Raw genomic sequence first — 21621 nt, 5'->3', positions numbered from 1 at the left:
GTTTCCCACGTCAGTCTCGGCGCTAGTCACCGTTTAGCCATGCTAGCGCCGTCCTCAGCAGGGATGTTCCCGCGCTCAGACAGGCCTGTGAATAGGAACGCTAACTGGAGACAATAAGAGAATCCCATCAATGATTCAGTGTGTGTGTGTGTGTGCGTGTGCACGCGTGTGCGTTTGGATCATTTAGGGAAACAATCTGTTTGTGAACACAAGTTGCTGGATGATTCGATCAGGAGATATGCAGACGTGTTGAGTGAGCGCCTCAGTCGATGGACCCATCCCAAACCCCTGGAATTGAGCTCAATAAACCTAATCTGTTATTATCTCTCCTGCTCCCCACCTCCTGTCAGGAGTTACACACATCTAGGTCAAACTGATGAAACGCACGCGCACACACGCACGCACACACACATGCCAATGCGAAAGAAACATAGGAAAAGTACACAGGATAAAAACCTTGACACACAAACACATGGAGAAACGCAGAAGCACCCGCACACACAATATGAACGATTCTTCCGAAATGAGTTGCTGCACTGGCCCTGAGCCCCATGAAGAAGGCAGAGCTGTCTGCTGAACAGACGCCCCCCCACCCACCCACCCTCCACCCACCCACCCTCCACCCACCCACCCCCCCCTCCACCCACCCACCCACCCTCCACCCACCCACCCTCCACCCACCCACCCCCCCCTCCACCCACCCACCCCCCCCTCCACCCCCCTCCACCCGGGGTGAATGAGAAGGAGCTCCAGAGTGCTCTCTCCATTCAATGCCACATGCGCAACTATAAACACGGCGGCTTCTCTCATTTCATGCTTCCAGACGTGTGCGGGAAAACAGCATTCTCTGGCAGCCAATCACAAATTAAAATGGCTCGCAAAACAACAACAAAAAGTGTTCTTGGAGAGTCTTGTTTAATTTACCGCCTCTTGGGTATGGGACACGTGTCTGCAAGCGGTTGTTGTCTATGAAAGGGGTGCGTGTGTGCGCGCGTGTGTGTGTTTAGGTGTGTGTGTGTGCAGCTGTGAATAGATGAGGTGAAAAAAGCATTCAGGATGGAGAGAATGAGGAAAACGAGAAAAGAAAAGAAAAGTGAAAGAAGCAGAAATGGAGGAACTCAAAGACGCAGATTTACAAGGCCTGGAGCTTATTATCATCCCCCGAGCAAACACACACACACACACAACCATAGCCAGACGCACACAGACACCCACATACAGTAAGTACACGTCCACCTGAACACACACACACATCAAAACACACCCCTTAACACGCACAAACACAATTTCACCCACACATCCACGCAACTGAACACCTTTACACACACACACACACACACACACAGCTAAACATGCACACACACACACACCTGCACAAGTGTGTGTGGATACCTTGAGGACTCCAGCTGAGATGGCCCCTGAGGACCAGGAGTCATCTTGATAACAACATCTCCTCTGAGCGCTCTCCCCCTGGACCCCCTAACAAAAGACAAGCCCTTATCTGCCTCCATCTCATTAAACAGTCTATAACTCGGCTAATTGTTTACTAAGGGATTTAAAAAGCCCATCACAAGGTTTTATCTGTTTTGTTTGTGTGTGTGTGTGTGTGTGCAGGTGCGTATTGTTTGTAAAACCTAAGCTGTTTTTATAATGAGGATATGTATGGCAACTGCGCATAATTAGAAGATGAGAGATAAGCATGAAATTAGAGCTTTTATCTCCTCATATTTGTTGTTTAGTTGTTTTTCTTTTTAACTGTCACATCATCCCTCCTACAATTTTTTAAGATGTGACCCAGGGTTGGTTAGGAAAGTCAGTCTGTCTGTGGGGTAGAATGTTCTAGAATGGGATTTAGAATTCAGACAAACAGTTTTTTAACCTTATAAATTCAGCTGGTTAGAATGTCAAATGTAGTCAATCTCAAATCTCTAAATCATGAATGTTTTGAAACAGCCTTGTGAAAGATAGGATCTCATATTTGAGTCTCGATCGCTCTACCCCAACCCCTACTGGCATCTTTCTTTTCCCCAATTCCTCTCTCCTCTCTCCTACAGTTGCTTAGATGTGGCCTCTACCTTCATTCTCCCACTTCACACCCCTCCTCCCTCCTCCCTCCTCCCTCCTCCCTCCTCCCTCCTCCCTCCTCCGTCCTCCGTCCTCCCTCCTCCCTCCTCCCTCCTCCCTCCTCCCTCCTCCCTCCTTCTCCTCCACCTCTCTGCTCTCCCTCACTCTGTCCATCTTTGCTCTTCATATCAGCTTTGATAATGTCCTCCTCTTCTTTCTGCGCCTCCAGCATCTATCATTCCTCTCATCTGCCTCACCCCTGTCCCCGCAGCTCTCCATCTCTCCCTCCATTACGCCTCTCCTCTCTTCTTCAAACCACCAACCTCTCTATCCACATGTTCCGGCCCCATCTCCCCGGCGACCCGCTGCCTCTGCCAGCTGATTGGTCCCCAGGTTCTCATTAGTGCGGAGGTCTTAATTACTGTTCCTTAGTGGATCAATGACCAATCACCAGCCAGTCCCCCAGGCCCTGTTACCATGGTGACGAATCACCTGGGGGTGGAGGCTAAGGTCATCCATGTCCGACACGAGGATCACTCACGTGTGTACGCGCGCGCGCGCGCACACACACTCATGATTATCAATGAACCTGACACAGATCCTCACGAGAGCATTACTGACTGTTAATTACATACAGAGAGAGAGAGAGAGAGAGAGAGAGAGAGAGAGAGAGAGAGAGAGAAAGAGGGGGAGAGAGAGAGAGAGTGAGAGAAAGAGTGCTAACGTATGTAGCGAGCCACTCCACCACAATCTCCCTCACTGCATTCATATTTCAGTTCATTTCAAACAGTGTGATTTGCATTAATGAAAGATAATCTGGATGCCTTTGAAGTTATTTTCTGTCCTCTGGCAGTAGGCAGAGGAGGCTTACGCACACACGCATTGACACACACGTGCATTGACACACACACACACACACACTAATCTGATGTGTCTGCTCAGCATGCAGAATGAGAGCTCTGAGCACCTGAACCCCCTACCTGTTAATCCCCCGTAGTGACCCCTCTGGGAGAGAAATCCCCTGGCACGCCGTGCACACACACACACACACACACACACAGCTGTCTTAAACACACTTCCCACACAGACACCGACTTCACAACAAACTTCTGGCTGGTTTCTCTCTCTCTCCATCTCTCACACCTACACACTAACCAACCCCCCTCCCCCCCCCACACACACACCCACACTCTCTCTCTCAGACACACACACACACAGTGATTAAAGGGCCCATCCGGTCCAGCATCTGCAGAGCGCCTGATCCAGGGAGGGCCGGGGTGCGGTCAGCCTCGCTCACTGGTCAGCTCTCAGTGTGTATACAGCCGGCGCGGCTGCTTAATGAGCCTCTAATGGTGGCGGACACTAGCAGAGGGGCCACGCTCCGTCATCCCTGCGAGATAGCACACCGATCACCCGCAAACACACACACACATACGTTACAATCACCCGTCAACGTACTGCAGACGCACACACAGAAGCGCCACACGCATTCACACACACACACACGCTGGCAAACACAGGCTTTCGCCAATCACACGCACGCGCGGACAAAACGCGCACGCACGTCAGCCAATCCCCCAACAGGGATTAACAGAGGGTGTTCATTAACATGCGTTGGAGAGGCATTGTGTCTGGGGCAGGGAGACCAAGACAACACTACTTCATGGGAACATCAAAGGCATATGAAACAGGAGTGGTCTCTCCTGCAGCCCGGCCCTGCACGCCGGCATGCTTACCAACACTTGTTCTGAAAGGGCCTTTTGAAATGCAGCGGTTGTTTCTGACTGCTTTGATTGCTCTCACCGTTGGCTGCACCCACTGTTTGTTTGTGCGTGTGCACGTGTTTGTGTGTGTGTGTGTGTGTGGGGGGGGGGGTGTTGTGTGTGTGTGTGTGTGTGTGCGTGCGTAAGGTCATTGCTTGTGTGTTGTGGGTACCCTCCCCCCACCTCCCTACACTGGAGTGATGGACTATCATTACTCTGATTAAAGCTTTTGGGAAAGGGTTTGTTTTGGACAACCTGATCTGAGAGACAGGAAGGTGATGCTAAGAGGGAGAGAGGAGGGGAGGCATAAAAAGAGACAGCAATGGTGGTCGGAAAGGAGGGGAGGCATGGAAGGGTGACAGGTAGAGATGGAGGTGGAGAGAGAGAGAGAGAGAGAGAGAGAGAGAGAGAGAGAGAGAGAGAGAGAGAGAGAGAGAGAGAGAGAGAGAGAGAGAGATCAGCCAGAATGACATAAGCACTTATTGGTATTAAAGGGTAAACTTTCAAAAGCATCCATCACAAGTACAGAGGGGTGATGGAGGAGGAGGAGAGGGGGGGGGGGGGGGGCGTTCCGCTCAAAGTTCCCTCACTCCCCCGCCCTGATGTGTCAGTGACAAATGATGAGCGAGGAAAAATGGCCACGTTAGTTTTCCGTCCAGCAGGAAGCATGGCCCCTTGGCCCCGGGCAGAGGGCATTAAAGGAGGAGATAAATAAACTCTAGGGGTTTGCATATTGGAGAGCTGTCAGGCAGTGCCCAGACTCTGCTCTGCTCCAGCCTGATGGAGAGGCACCTTTCCTGGGTGAACCCCCGGACCTCACCCCCATGGATCACCAGGAGTGGACATATCGGCAGTTGTCATGTAATGATATTGCCTGAGTGTCAGCTCACCAGTTGGGGAAACCGCACGCATCGTGTGTGCACATTCAACCGTGGGCACACACACACACACACGCACACACACATGCAGTAAATCTGAAACGGCAAGGAGTTTCTCAGAGAGCTGACAAAGTACTTCTGCCTCACTCCCTCCAGTTGACAGCTGGTTCTGTACCTATCCAACACCTCCATCCCCCTAGCCCAGGAGGTGAACCCTGACCCTGCCATGACCCCAGACCCAGGAGAGGAGAGAGGCAATTGAGTTAATCAAAAAAAAAGGAGATTAACGAGAAGAGAACAGTTGAAACCGCTCAAAACCGCCCGCTCCCAACACAAGCTCTTCTCCTGCCTGGCCCCCCAATGGTGGAACCAGCTCCCCACCTCCATCAGAGACACTGACTGTCTCCCCACCTTCAAGAAAAGGCTCAAGACGCACTTGTTCTAGGAGTACAACGGCACTTAGGAATGCTCGCTTGATTGGACCTGATGTTAGTTTCCTCCAGGATCACAATGACTCTTATTGAGAGACTTGTTGCTTTTGTAGGTTTGTAATAACAAAGTTAACTCTTGAACTCTTGTACTCGCTGTGAAATATTTTACTGTTGATTGTTCTTCTACAGGTACAGTCTTGCACTTTTTGGGGTTCATGTTGTTTTAATTTGTTACTTGTATAACTGCATGTTCTTATGGGTCTTCCCTTTGGCACTTGTTTAGTTTTTCACAATGTATGCTTCATGTTTTGGCTGCTTGCAGTGTTTGGGACTACCTCGTTGTTATGATCAGTGACCTATGCTCTTTTGTAAAGCTCTCTCTTGGAAGTCGCTTTGGATAAAAGCGTCTGCTGAATGCATAAATGTAAATGTAAAATGTAACGAAACCAAACAGGACAGGTGACGAGACAAAAGGAGCTCTTTGTTTTCTCCTCTAACTGTCCTTCCTCCCTCTCTGGTCAGTCAGGGCGGCAGTGTGCCATGCTGGTTGTGGTGTGTGAAGCAACACTAAGGTCCCAGCCTAATCCAGGCCTGCATGTCCACATCCTGTATTTTTAGATCAGGCTCCTACATCTCGCATGAATACATCATTACTGTTTCATCAAAAGTGTTTGGAGTGAATTACCCTCTCCACTCCTACCCACATCCCAGACTTGTGTATAAACAGACTTGGGTTGCAGCAAAGAAGCCCTAAACACACACACACACACACACACACAAACACACACACTTGCCGGAGTGAGCTGTCACCTCTCATTAGAACTGGTCTTGAGTTGTCGTGACGACCAGCTCCTGACATGTATCACATCCAATCCCATTCCAGCCCCTTGAATGGATGTATTATGGATGAGGTTGCGTGCACACACACACACACAGTCTTAGAGTCCTGGTTTGGGGGGAATTATAGCCATTGCGTTCCCCCCTAAATAAAGAAGTTGATGCTGTGGAAAAGCACACAGGTGGAAATGGGGTGCTACAACTCCCCTCTCCCCTCTCCCCTCTCCCCTCTCCCTCTCCCCTCTCCCCTTCTCCCCTCTCCCCTCTCCCCTCTCCCCTCTCCCCTCTCCCCTCTCCCCTCTCCCCCTCTCCCCTCTCCCCTCTCCCCTCTCCCCTCTCCCCTCTCCCCCTCTCCCCTCTCCCCTCTCCCCTCTCCCCTCTCCCCTCTCCCCTCTCCCCTCTCCCCTCTCCCCTCTCCCCTCTCCCCCTCTCCCCTCTCCCCTCTCCCCTATCCCCTCTCCCCTCTCCCCTCTCCCCTCTCCCCTCTCCCCTATCCCCTCTCCCCTCTCCCCTCCTCCCTCTCCCCTCTCCCCTCTCCCCTCTCCCCCTCTCCCCTCTCCCCTCTCCCCTCTCCCCTCTCCCCTCTCCCCTCTCCCCTCTCCCCTCTCCCCTCTGCCCTCTCCCCCTCCCTCACCTTACTGGCACCAGGAACATTCCTGCTGACGCGGGGACACCACCTCCACATTGACGAGGGGAGGTGTGTGTGTGTGTGGAGGGGGGGGGGTTGAGGATGAAGACGAGGAGGAGGCCAGTGAGAAAGACGCGGAGCGGGCTTGTTTTGGGGGCGGCGTTGGTGTGGCCGCGCGCCCTCAGACGGTGTCCTGCTTGAAGCCGTCATCCAGAGTAGGAGATGGTGCAGGGGAGAGGGCTGAGGAAGCATGTGGACGAGAGCCTTCTGTCCAGGGTGGACCGGGGGAACGGAGCCATTCAGAAGAGGGTGAGATGGGAGCTGAATTTAGAATGGGGTTTAATGCGTGTAAGAGGTGCTTAAATACCTTTAAAAAGCCAGGGCATGGATGGATGGGCTCTCCATCGATCATGGGTGTGGGTGCAGTGTGTGTGTGTGTGTGTGTGTGTGTCTGTGTGTGTGCATGGACTGTAAATGGCGGAGTTCATGAAACAAATTGTACTATACACAAATATAGTCTCTCTCTCTCTCTCTCTCTCTCTCTCTCTCTCTCTCTCTCTCTCTCTCTCTCTCTCTCTCTCTCTCTGTGTCTCTCTCTTTCTCTCCCTCTTTCTCTCCCTCTTTCTCTCTCTGTCTACTGCCAGGCTAATACATCATTGAACTCGCCGACCAAATGAGGCAATCGCTCAAAATTATTTGCATATAAACTAATGAAATATGACTGGGTGGAACTCAGTAGAATGTTAATCGCAAAGGTAATGCACTACTTGTTGATTAATGGGTCATCTCACCTAGGCAGGAGATGGCCTCTGCTAGCTACAGCTACAGCTACAGCTAGCTACAGCGTGATCAGTGTGTTGACAGAGAAGGTGACGTGACGTGTGTTTGGATAAGCCACCCTGAAGATGGAGAGAGGAGGGGAGAGGAGGAGAGGAGAGGAGGGAAAGGAGGGGAGGGAGAGGGGAAGGGAGAGGGGAGGGGACGGGACAGGAGAGGACAGGAGAGGACAGGAGAGGAGAGGAGGAGGGATACACAGCTGTGATGCTTACTTTAGATGTGGTCACACACCACAATATCTGGTTTTACTAGACTGGGTGGAATATAAATGCATTATTAATCTCTCAAACATGAAATATAAATTAACCAGAAGTGGGAGTCAGTGCTTAGAGGTGTGAAATGTGCCCGTCAACCAGGTTTTTGCTGAGAGTACATATTGCATATTTAATCTTGAAGTTTGACCTCGCATTTTTGCCAGACAGTCTGAGCGGGGCTTGTGTAAGTCACAGGCGACCACATGTATTCCACAACCTAAACACAGCCGACTGCACTGGACCTAACGCTGGAGGGAGTTAGCCAAACACAACACCCGGGTGTTTGAGAACGGATGCTCCCATTTCCCCTTCCTTCTCTTCAACATCTGATACGTCCTGTTCGACAGAGTGCTAAGTGACTCGCAACTTATTAAGCCACAACTCTGGCAGAGATTCCCATTTCTGGGCTTCATCCATTTCCAATATGATGCCTCTTCTTCCTGTAGCGTGGCTGTCTGAGGGGAGCGTTGTGGTTTGGTACTCGATGGTGCCAGGGTTTCAGCACGGGGCACAGTTTAGCACCAATTACACCATTGATTATGGCTCTATTAAGATACTGTATACTGCAGCCGTAATTATCATTAAGCACAGGCACGCACACACACGCTCATGCTTCTACACACAGATGCACGTCCACACATACACACTGTAGTGTATATACACTAACGCGCGCTCTCTCACACACACACACACACACACACACACACCCATAAGAAAGCGGGTATCATTTCACAGTAAGCAATCATGGAGCTGTGTAAATAACTATAGTACCGTGTGTGATTGTCTTCTCAATGTAGCTACAGCAAACGCCACAATCACCACTTACACTCTGAGGGCGCGAGAAGGGAAGATTCGCCCAAGGAAATGATACAGTTTAGCAGTGCTTCCGTTACAGCCACCTCATCTAGCCAAATAACCGGGACAGAGATAGTATGTATGTGTGTGTGTGGTCATCATAACGGCCTCTGTAGGGTTCACAGCAGGACAGAGAGGGAGGGAGAGAGACTGCCAGGTGCCACATTGATGGAGGGCACCTCCACATTCTACTTCCCCCTCACAAGGACAAACCCGACATGGACAAGAAGATAGAAGAAAGAAACACACCTGGAGGCCTGAAGGGCTGGAGGGCTGGAGGGCTGGAGGACTGGAGGGCTGGAGGGCTGGAGGGCTGGAGGGCTGGAGGACTGGGGGGCTGGAGGGCTGGAGGACTGAAGGGCTGGAGGGCTGGAGGGGCCGGAGGGCTGGAGGGGCCGGAGGGCTGGAGGACTGGAGGGCTGGAGGGCTGGAGGGCTGGAGGGCTGAAGGGCTGAAGGGCTGGAGGGGCCGGAGGGCTGGAAGACTGGAGGACTGGAGGGCTGGAGGACTGGAGGACTAGAGGGCTGGAGGGCTGGAGGGCTGGAGGACTAGAGGGCTGGAGGGCTGGAGGGCTGGAAGACTGGAGGGCTGGAGGGCTGGAGGACTGGAGGGCTGGAGGGCTGGAGGGCTGGAGGGCTGGAGGGCTGGAGGGCTGGAGGGCTGGAGGGCTGGAGGGCTGGAGGACTGGAGGGCTGGAGGACTAGAGGGCTGGAGGGCTGGAGGACTTTGACTTGTTTTGCAGTATCAGACTGTGAAATAAGCACACAAAAAACAGAAGCATCATGAACATTTGTAGAACACATTATCTCATCAAAAACACCAACTACAGAATCTACCTAATCATGATTTAAAGGTAAACATTATTCAGCAACTAACACCATAAACAAACAGGGGCATTATAAAGGGGGAGCACACTGGATGGATTCAGCATGGCACCAGTTTGGATACCATTAAGAAGTCTTGGGGGGGCATCAAATATAAATACAGTGTGTTTTTGGTCGGTTTAAAAACATTAACAATTCATTTCAAATCTTTCTGCCGTGCTGAGATTCAAAGTCTCAGCAGTTCACCGACAACCAAAGATGAGTTAAGGTGGCTGCTTTCATACGCCTGATCTGAAAAAGAGTGTGATGTATAACGCATGCCCACATGGCTGACCTGGCTCTCTGTAGGCAGTCAGAGACTGATTGATTGATTGATTGATGATGACAGTCATGACTGATTCATAAGGAGACGTGAGTGGTTGGGCACGTCTCTCATTAGTGTTCAGGGAGCCCACTCGCTCTTGACTACAGCCTTGGGGATGTGTGGGTGTGGGCGTGCAAAAAGCCTATCTTTAAAAGTACGTGTGATCATATCTGTGTACGTATGTGTACTGTATACATGTGTCAGTGTGTGTGTGTGTGTGTGTGTGTGTGGGACCCACTGGGGCATGATCTCACGGAGTGCGTTGACCACTCTTTATCCTCCTCGCCTCGCCACAGCCTGACAGTCCAGACACAGTCCACTGCACGGATCCACAAGCACACACACGCAGCGAGATCACACACACACACGTCCCTACTCGCACTTGCAGACACACTGTACACACAGAACCACCCACAATTCCACAAGTGAACTTCCCAGAGAGCCCTTCAGCAGACACCCTCCCTGTCCAGTCGGCTCCAGACGCGTTCCAGACAGGGGCAGGATCTGGAGGGGCCTCGCCCTTCACTGGGACATCATGTAAACCATGTTCACACAGGAGCTACACCACAGGCTAATGCTGAGGCTTTACTGGGAAATCTCTAGGTAAATTCCACAGGCCCCGTGTGTGTGTGTGTGTGAGAGAGAGAGAGAGAGAGAGAGAGAGAGAGAGAGAGAGAGAGAGAGAGAGAGAGAGCGGGGTACAAAGGAAGATGAGAGAGAGCGGGTGTCAGATAAAGAGAGAAAGACATGAGATGGAAAGAGAGGCAGAGAGAGATAGAGAGAGAGAGGGGGGGAGAGAGGAAGGGGGAGGGAGGAGAGAGAGAGAGAGAGAGAGAGAGAGAGAGAGAGAGAGAGAGAGAGAGAGAGAGATAGACAGGGGGGAGAGGGAGGAAGAGAGAAGGGGAGAGAGAGTGCATTGGTTTGTTTCTGTGGTCGAAATAATTAGTCTTCATTGATCATTCTCTATAATGGGCCATTTTTGTTTTTTACAAAACACACACACACACCCACACACACACACCCACACACCGTGGAAACTGTCACTAACACACTTAACCACTGTTCAATATATCAGCATGAGCTGGTTGGTTGAATGCCACACAAACACAAACACACACAGACACACAAGCAGTTGGCAACTTCACACACGATTAGGGACCGTGTAACATGGATGGCTTTGGGTTAAGAGCACTGATGGCCCTGCATATGCTACATTCTCTTTGAAGAGCGAGCATCTGCATGATGTGTGTGTGTGTGTGTGTGTGTGTGTGTATTTAGTAAGGCTATATATTTCCACATTCAAAGAGAGCAATGCATATTTGAATTCACAGTGAAGTTCCACAGCAGGCTTCCCAGCATCTGGCAGCATAATAAGCTCCAGCTCTTTGTTGATAACTTCAGCTAGTTCTCTGTTTCTGGGAAATGAAGACAGTGACACCGAAAGAGATCGAGTGAGAAAGAGAGAGAAAGAGAGAATACAAAATGCCGGGGAAAGAGAAGGAGACACAGCACATACACTATGAAAAGCCTCGCTGAAAATGAAGATGAGCCAGCAAAATGAAACCACAGTGGCATGTGGACCATATGTGTGTGCGTGGAGCTTCACCAGAGCCCAGCTTGGCTTGTGTTAGCCCGTCTGAAGCCCTACCCAGCAGATCCTTTTATGGTTACCTTTGTTGACTAATGATTTGACATTTCAAAAGCAACGTCATACGGAATAATCGTAATTGTCATAAGCAGGATATGGGAGGGGGGTGGGGGCGGGGATGGGGGTCGAGAGAGAGAGAGAGAGAGAGAGAGAGAGAGAGAGAGGCAGAGAGGGAAATGGGGACATTTGAAAGAATGCTTTTCCATCTTCCACCTCCTCCCCTTTTCTCTGTTCCACCCCTTCCTCCCCCAGCCCACCACTGGCATAAATCACCTCTACCAGATAGTTTTAATGGCTTTTTAATGAGCTTAATGTTTTCTGTTTTAATGAACTTCTTACATCAGCTTTAATCATTTTAGGGGAATGAAAAATGATTGAGAAATGGCCTACATTAATTTAATTTACTGTTCAATCTGCACTGTGCTTTGTACAGTTCCTGACAAGGATCAGAGAACGCAGGAAAGGAGGGAAGGACAGAGGCAAAGATGGAGGGAGGAGTGGAGAGGGAGAGCAGTAGATCGTGGGAGTAATGGGGAGGGGGGCTGGAGAGAAACAAGAGGATGAGAGAATATAAAAATGTTTAAAATCAGACGAGTTTGACAGAGTAAGAGGGAAAGACAGAGAGAGAGAGAGAGAGAGAGAGAGAGAGAGAGAGAGCAAGTGTGAGACAAAGAGTGAGAAGAAAGAAATAGAACAGAGAGAGCGAGAGAGAGCAAGAGAGAGAGAAAGTGAGAGGGGAAGAGAGAGAGAGCGATGCACCATAGCATGATGTAAATCGAGGGTGATTTACAGTGCTGGCTCGACAGCCTGTTGTTCTACCATATCTCCAATTAGTCAGCTTTGTAGGGATGTGCCGATCCTGGCTTCCACTGTTTATCTATTTCCCTCATTCCCCTTGTTCTCCCTCCATTTGTCCCCGCTCCACCTCGCTCCTTCGCTCTCAATCAATTTTTTTCACCTCTCTTTTTTTCCGGCTATGTTATTCAGAAATTACGTGTCAACGTTCAGCAATCGCAGAATCAACTTTTTCTCATCTATGAAACAGCAAGGGCCACCTCACATTTCTCCCCGTGTGTTTGTGTGTGCGTGTGTGCGTGTGTTCGTGTGTGTGCGTGTGTGTGTCCAAGGACACCTTGGTAGCCCAGGGAGACTGCAAAGGCCCCATTTCACTATGCTGATTGTAAAAGGCTGAGAATATGCGGAGCCTGACGGCTAAGATTGCTTTGTATTACCTGAACACTGTTCTCTTTATGGAGGTGCCTGCGGTATTTTTCAGCATGCAAGTGTGCGTGTCTGTCTGTGTGCGTGTGTGTCTGTGTTTGTGACTGTCTGTGTGTGCGTGTCCCATGCAATGCCTATTAACCTCACCCTGACTCCGCCCAATCACTAACGAGAAGAGGGAATTGTGGGAAGGGGTGGTACAGACTCACCCCCTTGCGACTGATTGGCTCCTCCTGGGAGCTTGGTCACGAATAGCAACATCAGCAGCTGTCTTCACCCTGACCTCATGTCCACTTTATTTATTTTTTCTATTTAATACAAATATGACATTTACTGTCTCCAACTCTTACTGCTCACCCTGCTGTTTTGGGTGGAGTGAAACACTGAAGCCGAGTATGTATGTGTCTGTACCATATGTATGTGTGTGTGTGTGTATGTGTGTATGTGTGTATGTGTGTTTATGTGTGTGTACGTGTGTGTGCTTGCGTGTGTGTGTGTGTGTGTATGTATGTGTGTGTGCGTGCGAGCGTGTGTGTGTGTGTGTCTAGGGTTCCAGCTCTACCATGCCCATCTCCAAGACCAACCAGTCACACTTGAGAATGTTTGGCACCAGGGAGTTAAAGCATAGACAGGTTAAATGGAAACACACACGTGCACACATACACACACGTGCACACACACACACACACACACAGACACACACAGACACATTCAGCAACTTTAACTGAACAAGAATCCAATTACTTAACCCGGCTTCAGGTCCCCTAGACTGTTTGCTCCTCCACCTTGACAAGCCCGCCTTAATATCTGCTGACAGCCAGGCTCCAACACATACAAACACACGTCTGCACACACACACACACACACACACACACACACACACACACTCACACACACTACTGACCCCCTATAAGAGTCTGATTAAATGAAAACTGTGATGACCATCTCTGCTTCCCTGGGCCAATGAATACCAATGAGAGACATTTCACAAACCTCAATGTACATCCGTGTGTGTGTGTGTTGTGGGGGCAGCGGTACCTTAACATGTAAGGTTCTGTGCGTGTGCGTGTGTGTGTGTCCTTGTGTCTTCGAGTCTCCGTGTGTGTGTCCATGCCACCACCTGGTTTCTGATCGGCATCAATCCAGATAAGGAAGGTGTCTTGCGTCACATGATCTGCTCCAGCCATGGCTGCCGTCTGTCTCCCAGGTCCCTCACAAACGCCCAGTCCTGCAGACACACGCCCTGTCTGCCCGCAAGCCAGGCTGGGGTCACCCATGTTCAATGGGCCATCCAGAGACGGAGAGAGTAGAGGGGACGAGATCGTGTCGGGCCGTTCAATTCAGCCTGCGAAGTGCGTGCGTCTCCAAATCAGTCTGTGCTCGCGTGTGCGCCTGTGCAGTTTGAATGACTCGTCACGTGACTCACGTACACATCCCACCCCCCCTCCCCCCCCCCCCCCCCCCGGCCCACACGCACACACACACACAATGTTCAAGGCCTCACTAGTTGTTTTCCGAGTGCAATAATTATCACAATCAGCTACACATGTCATTTTCCAATGCAATTAGTTTGGCTCCCGTCAGTTCGGACTTGTTCTGTTGCTCGATGGGGTTTCCTATAGATTACCGCGACAAATTATGCCACGAGCCACAGGACTTCCGTCAATACCTGATAAGTGTGCAACATGCATGTGCACACACTGAGTAATAGTTGTTGACACGTCGCCATCCCTTTCAACTGGACACCTGCAGGCAATATTACAATGTGCGAGTTCGTGTGTGTGCGGATGCGATAGTGCATGCATGTAATCATCGCATTTACCAGGCACGTATCGACGGAAGGCGGGGGGAAATAAATGCGTGTTCCATCCCTGTCTTTCCCCTCTTTGTTTTGTTTGCGTGTGTTTGTTTACCACGTCCCGGCCCTGGATGAGATGGCCGTGACCTCCTGGTGGGCTTACCTCCCCGTAGGGAGTCTGGAAGAGGAGAAACTCAAATCAAATCCCATCCAACAAATCACATAAACAGAGCATGTGAAAAATGAATGTCCTGGTTGGGGTGCGGCTCGACAACCATGGGCCGGGGGCGTGTGGGTTGTGCCATGGTCTGGTTGTTAAGAGGATATGAAATATAGCATTCCACTGAGGAGACATCCTGCAGGGGTGATTCTCTTGTTGGTTTGGGTCAAATCGGACTGGCAAAAAAGTTGCAGCCGGTCTCGGTCGCTCTCTTCCCTTCTCTCACTCTCCGCCTCTCTCACTCTCGCACCCTCACTTTATCTCACACATCCTCGCTCCATTTGCTAATTATAAACAAATATCTTGATCTTTTTCTCGTTCTTTCTGTCCTCAGCTGTGGGCCCCCTCGTGATAAAAGTCTGTCATTTTGCAACTCACCAAAGTAGATAACTTACAGTAAAGGCACTTAAACAGCGTCTAGTCTCTGATTAAGACAGAGAGCTTCAGGTTCTTACTGCAAGTAGCGAGCGGGGACGGAGGTGGGGGCGGGGGGGGGGGGGGGGGCAGAGGCGCGTTTTTTGCCGCTCCTGTGTGGAAACGGCTAAAGTGCTTAAGTGTGGACCATTTCCATATTTCTTATTCTGTTAATGGAGTAGGCTGCCATCACCAAATTACCCTGAAACCACACGGCCAACAAAGTGGATTAGTTAATGTCCAGACCTGAGGTGTTCCCAAACATCACGCCACTTAGTGTGTGTGTGTGTGTGCGCGCGCGCGAGTGCATGCTGCAACAGTGTGTTGTGACGCCCCTCATCCCCCTGCCTCACCAGGTAACAGGGTATTGATAGTATTGATAATTGCTTGTTTGCGAGATCATTCCCGACTTGCCGGTCGACCCTGTGGCATCGATCAAACAGCGGCCGTAGCATTGATGAATTGCCCTGCCCATGGGGCATGAACCCTGTGTGTGTGTGTGTCAAACCTGTGTGCTGGGCTCCTCCCTTGCAAGCAGCTATCCAGCCCCAGATCAGCTCTGACAGTGGACAGGAGAGGGAGAAGGATAGATATGCAGGGAGAGGAATGGATGGAGGTCTGCCCCTTAGGTGCCCCCGGGCCCCCAGTCTGGGGGGTGGGGGTGGCGTGTGAGTCAGAGCTAGCTATTTGTCTTCCTTCTAAAACCCTGAGCAGCTCCAGCCATGTAATTCCATAAAAGCAAACAATCAATACCTCAGAAACAGTGCTATCGTTTATCATTTTTGATGATAGGGGCAAAAATCAAACTGATGGTGTGTGTGTGTGTGTGTGCGTTTTTGAGTTTTTAAATAAAGGATAACAAACAGGGTCATGGTGGGTTGAGCTAACAAGCGTTCACTCAAACATACACACACACACCATATCTCTTGGCTGTGTTGCAGCTGGCCTCATCTCTTCTGCAGCAGTAAAGCTGACCACTAGGTGGCACTGTCTAAGAGTTGTTTAAGAACACGCAGAAGCACTAATCAATTTATCGGTGGTGTACAATGTCAAAAATGAGGCAATATTAATTTCTGTGCTTCTGGAAAAGCTTAACATTTCCTGGAAGATATGAATACAATATCCACAAAAGAACACACACGCACAGACACAAACAAAAACATACACACCCACACACATACAGATGCACACCCCCCACACACAGACAGCTTCATTAATCTCCAGTGAAACAGGACTCTATATTCTAGCTACAATATTACAGTAAACAGTGATGGTTATCTCAAACCTGAGCTGCCCTTGAAACAGGTGAACTCCCATTCCAGGCTCATTCCAAACCCATTAAACGGGATGCCCATTTCTTACAGGCGTAGAAATTGCTTTAAGCTGGAGCTTGTGATTGAAATACAAACAGGGACATTCTTTTACTTTCTCCATGTCTGTCCCCCTCATACCCGCACCCACCCCACCTTTTTCCGCAGCCCGTCTCTCTCCCACCCTCCGTCCCCTCCGCAGCCTGACTCCTAGCTTGCAGCAAGGTTGAGCTAATAGCTTATTAGCGGGTAATAGAGAGCAGTCATTTTCGTTTAGATGAGCCTCCAAAACTTGTTCATAATCACTGTGGCGCAAACAGGACTGAACACCAATGAGGGCTCTAGTTACCCTCGAGGGTCATCTATCTGGAGAACTGAGTGGTGTGCAGGAGGAACTGTCTGCCTTAAAGCATGCACGCACACACACAAGGAAAACAAAAGCTGCAACCACAGAGACAAGCAAAAGGCTCAATCTCGTCCTACAACAACATCTCGTTGAACCGTGTGTGTGTGTTGTGTGTGTGTGTGAGGGGGGGGGGAACAACATATATTCTTTTTTATAGACCTTTACTGAACGGAAGGAAAGAGGTGGAGAGAGAAGATAGTGAGAGAGAAAGACAGAGGGACAGAGAAAGAGGTATTCTGTTTACTTAATGCTTTGGCAATTCGAAAGTCTTTGTCATGCCAGTAAAGCAATTTTGAAACTGAAATTGAAACAGAGAGAGAGAGAGAGAGAGAGAGAGAGAGAGAGAGAGACAGAGAGAGAGAGAGAGGAAGAGAGAGAGAGAGAGAGAGAGAGAGAGAGAGAGAGAGAGAGAGAGAGAGAGAGAGAGAGAGAGAGAGAGAGAGAGAGAGAGAGAGAGAGAGAGAGAGAGAGAGAGAGAGAGAGAGAGAGAGAGAGAGAGAGAGAGAGAGAGAGAAAAAGCTAGAAAGAGACAGAGAAACTAGTTATTTGTGACCTGCCAGTCTCCTAGTGTAATGGGGTTTCAATGGAATTAACAATCTGTCCCAGGTACTAATGCCATACACAGACACCACACACACACGCACTCACTCACGCACACACGCACACACACACACATCCGTTGACAAGAAAAAAAGACTTTCATTAATCGATTTCATTTGTGCAGGTCTAAGAAGATGTTGAATTGTGCCATTCTTTGTTTGGAAATGTTGACTGTGGCCTCACCAGAGCGGGCCTAATCACCAGCTATTATGGCATTGGGATTCAAACGCAAGGAGCAAAGCGTTCAAATACATCAAAGGCAGTCATTATGGTGTCAAGCCTGCGACAGCATAGCAATCTATTTTATTAAATAAATTATAAATCAGACCTGCGCAGAGATTTTTATTTATTTAATTTCTTCACTTTGCTTTTTTTGTGTTGTCTTGTTGTCGCTTAGCAGAGGGGAGATGGGTTGATTAAAAAGACGGGTTTAATTCCAAAAGAAAAGGGTGGACTGACTTGTGTCAGCCCTGAGACCTCTTGTCCAGCTTGGTCTTCCAAACCTTTGCCAGTTGAGTTCTGTGTTGCTGTCAACCCTGTTCTGGCCTCACTGTAAAGTCTCTGGTGCCTCTGTTGTGCTATCGTGAATCACTTTGATTAAACACCACATGCTCCTTGCTTAAATTTAACATCCCGCGTTGAATCACTCATTCCCCTCCTCACAGACAGCCTTCAGTGGTACAATGTGGCCCGGTCCTTTCCTTTGAAAGAGGTTGATCAGTGTGTGGGTGTGGGTGTGTGTGTGGAAAGGTATGACCACAGCATGTTCGTTTCCATGCGGGTGTGTAGGCGTACTGTGTGTGTGTGTGTGTGTGTAGGGTTGTTTTGTAATTTTTTACAACCGAAGGTATTGCGGAGAGAGAGGGAGAGAGAAGGAGAGAGAAGGAGAGAGAAGGGGACAATGACATCTGCAAATTGAATTCTGTCCAGAGGAGACATTGATGAAGTGCTTTTCATAGCTGCTGTGATGGTCTGCGTCTCCCCCTGCGTCTGCGTGTATTACTGCCACCCCCCCCCCCCACACACACACACACACACCGGGCAGGCCCAGGCCAGCAAACCGCCTGACGACACCACTGGTAAACTGAAGCCACTCGAGATACTCGTCTTATCGGGCGATGAGCTGGAGAGTGTGCGTGCGCGTGCGTTAGCGAAACAGTGGAGGTACAGGTGCTGGTGTGTGTGTCTCTTTCCCTTCTCTCGTTCCCTCCTCCCCCCCCCCCCCCGTCTAACTCTCCTTCTTCCCCTCTCCTGCTCTCTCTCTGCCTTCCTCCCTCGCTCCCCCCATCTTTTCTCTCTCTCCAGCCGTGACTCCCTCCTGGATGGGCTGTCCCTCAGGCTAGCTATTATTAATAGGAGAAGGTGCAGCCGATTGATTTAGCTTCACCGGCGCAGGCTTTTAGGATTATGTCAATAATAATACAAAGTTGGGCATTTTCTTTAGTGTGTTTCTCTTTCGAACAGAGAGCCTCTCTCTGCTTCTGGGGCCCCCCTCACAGTGACTCACATCTCAAAGATCGAGAGAGGATGGGGAGAAGAAAAGGAGGAGGAGGAGGAGGAGGAAGAGGAGCGATGGAGGCGGAGGAGAAACAGGTGTGTTTACCTAGGGAGACGAAAGGCTAGATTCAAGGTGTCCCAATAGGACTGTAAGGCAGAGATGGAGGGAAGGAAGAGAGAGAGAGAGAGAGAGAGAGAGAGAGAGAGAGAGAGAGAGAGAGAGAGAGAGAGAGTGAGAGAGAGAGAGAGAGAGAGAGAGAGAGAGAGAGAGAGAGAAGAGAGAGAGAGAGAGGGAGAGAGAGAGGGAGAGAGAGAGAGAGAGAGAGAGAGAGAGAGAGAGAGAGAGAGAGAGAGAGAGAGAGAGAGAGAGAGAGAGAGAAAGGGCAGAGACGGAGATGGAGGGATTTCTCACTTTTATTAGTTTGTGGAGAATGGGCAAGAGAGAGGGGGGTGGGGGGGTGCAGGGAAGGAGGAAAGAGAGGGCTAGTGGGAAGGAGGAGAGAGGGGGAACAGAGGGCAGGAGGAGAGAGAGGACCGGAGGGGAAGTGGAGGAGTGTCTGGACGAGAGGGTGAGGAGAGAAGGAAAGGTGGGTGAGATCAAGTTGGGGCAGAGTGGGTCCAGTGGAATCTAAAGCAAACAGAGAGTTCACAGAGACCGCTTCTCTGGATATGGAAGAGCTGTAGGATGCATTGGACACACACACATAGGCATGCACATACACACACTTACACTCACACACACTCACACACACCTATCGTCCAGTACAGGTGGAGCTGGTGGCTGATGAGAGAGGGACAGAGAGGGATGGGGGCCAGGGAGAGGTTGGGAAGGGGGTGATGGATATCAATGTTCACGGCTGTAATCCTTCACATGCCCTCCTTCCTCCCCTCTTCCATGATGTGAACATGATCTTGGCACGACCCCTCAAGACAAACAAACACTCCCAAACACACACTCACACGCAGACCGTCAATCATTTTCAAGATAAGCACTTCAAAATTTGACTCCACATCATCCACACTCTGAAGAACACTGATTACCGTTGCTATGGCAAAGGCAATTTAGTCCACAGCCCTCCAATCAGGACAGTTAAAAGCCTAAAATGCCTGTTCTGATGACAGCCTACTTAGATGTCCCACTCTGGTTCTATTCCCAAATTTACATAAATTACAGACAAATTGTATAACCGTGTCCAGATTTGTCCATAAGAGCAGAGCCCACTACAGTCACAGTAAGAGTTGGTCATGACTATCAAAAAAAAAAAAGAGTTTTTTGTGGTTTCGTTAAAATTCTTAGAAGAAAGAGTTCAGAAAGTGTTCAGTATATATTTGTAACTCCACCGATGTACAAACAAGGTTTAAAAGGTTGAACGAGATGTCTGAAGTACAGCACAACAACTTGGCTGCGGTACTGGAACAAATCTTGTGTTTGCCTCTACAGGTTTGGGCCTTTTTCCTTTTTTTGACACAGTCTACTTGCAGGCTTCAGGCGGTCTTACAAAAAATCTTTATTTTGAGGGGATTCATTTTTAATGTCTTTCATTTCCACGATTATCCACAGGACTATTTCTTTCCGTATCTTGGGCAGATATAACACAGGCCTCTAAAGAGCTGTTGTTTCAGAGCTACTGGTACCGGCACCTAGTTAACAGATGAGCCTGAGGAACCAATCAAGAGGAGGGAGACCTTGAGTGGAGAACATCTCCTTCGCTCCATGTTCTCTGTCCCAGGAGCCCTGAGTGGTCCACCTGCCGCGCTGGAACACACCAGTGTCACTCCACCGTGTTCCGGAACTGCTTCCACTCTCTGGAGCTCTCAGTGTTCTGCACGGAACAGGCCCGCCCAGCCTCGGCAGCCACGGGGAGGGGCTTGACTCGGCGCTCGACAGGGAAGACACGGCTGGAGCAAAGCACTCAGGAAAGGTCGATGGGAAAAACACGGCCCCGATTCTGTCGCCCTCAGGCTCTGCGTGTGCCGTTGGCATTTCTCCCACACGTCTCCTACGACCCCATCCCCGCCATGCGCACACACACACGCCACACACACACATCTCATTTCGTACCTCCAGAGTGGTCAGAGCAGACAGGGAGGGAAAGGGGAGTAACCTTTTTAGACACAGGTGTGTGTGCGTGTGTGTGTGTTTGTTTTATGGCCTTGCAGTGGTCAGCTCAGATACGTGTCAAGCCCAAGGCAGGCCAGACATGTTGTTCTGGGTGACCTTTAGAATATCTGACCTGTCACCGTGGTTACCCATCAATCTCAAGACAGGAACTGACTCTGATGGACAAAGGAAGGGCAGGGGATTGACTGGAGAGCACTGCAACAAACACACACACGCATCACACGCGCGCACACACACGTATTGAACAAACGACATGCTAGCATAGCTAGCACACCCTAACCTTTCACCTGGCTACAATCTACTGTCTGTGTCTTTCCAACATTCAGACAGAGGACGAGTGTGCGTGTGCGTGTGCGTGTGCGTTTGCGTGTGACAGGACTAGAGTGTGAAAGCAGGTTCAGGGAGACAACAGAGCTCCACCTAGTGTCCACCTCTGCGGGTGAGGGTGCGAGGTGTTGGCCGGACGTCAGAGGTAACCGCAACAGTAAACACTGCTAGGCCACACAACGTCTAAACTCACCTAGAGCTCCAGAATACAACTTCCATTTAGTCATTCAGCAGACGCTCTTTTCCACGATGTCCACAACTCGAATACAATTGGAATTCATTTGCGTGTGGCATTCAGAGGTTTCGTTTTCAAACCCAATGCA

Source organism: Hypomesus nipponensis, chromosome 1, assembly GCF_054491055.1.
Source record: "Hypomesus nipponensis isolate SF chromosome 1, ASM5449105v1, whole genome shotgun sequence".
Taxonomy (NCBI): Eukaryota; Metazoa; Chordata; class Actinopteri; order Osmeriformes; family Osmeridae; genus Hypomesus; species Hypomesus nipponensis.
Note: the sequence above shows the minus strand (reverse complement) of the source record.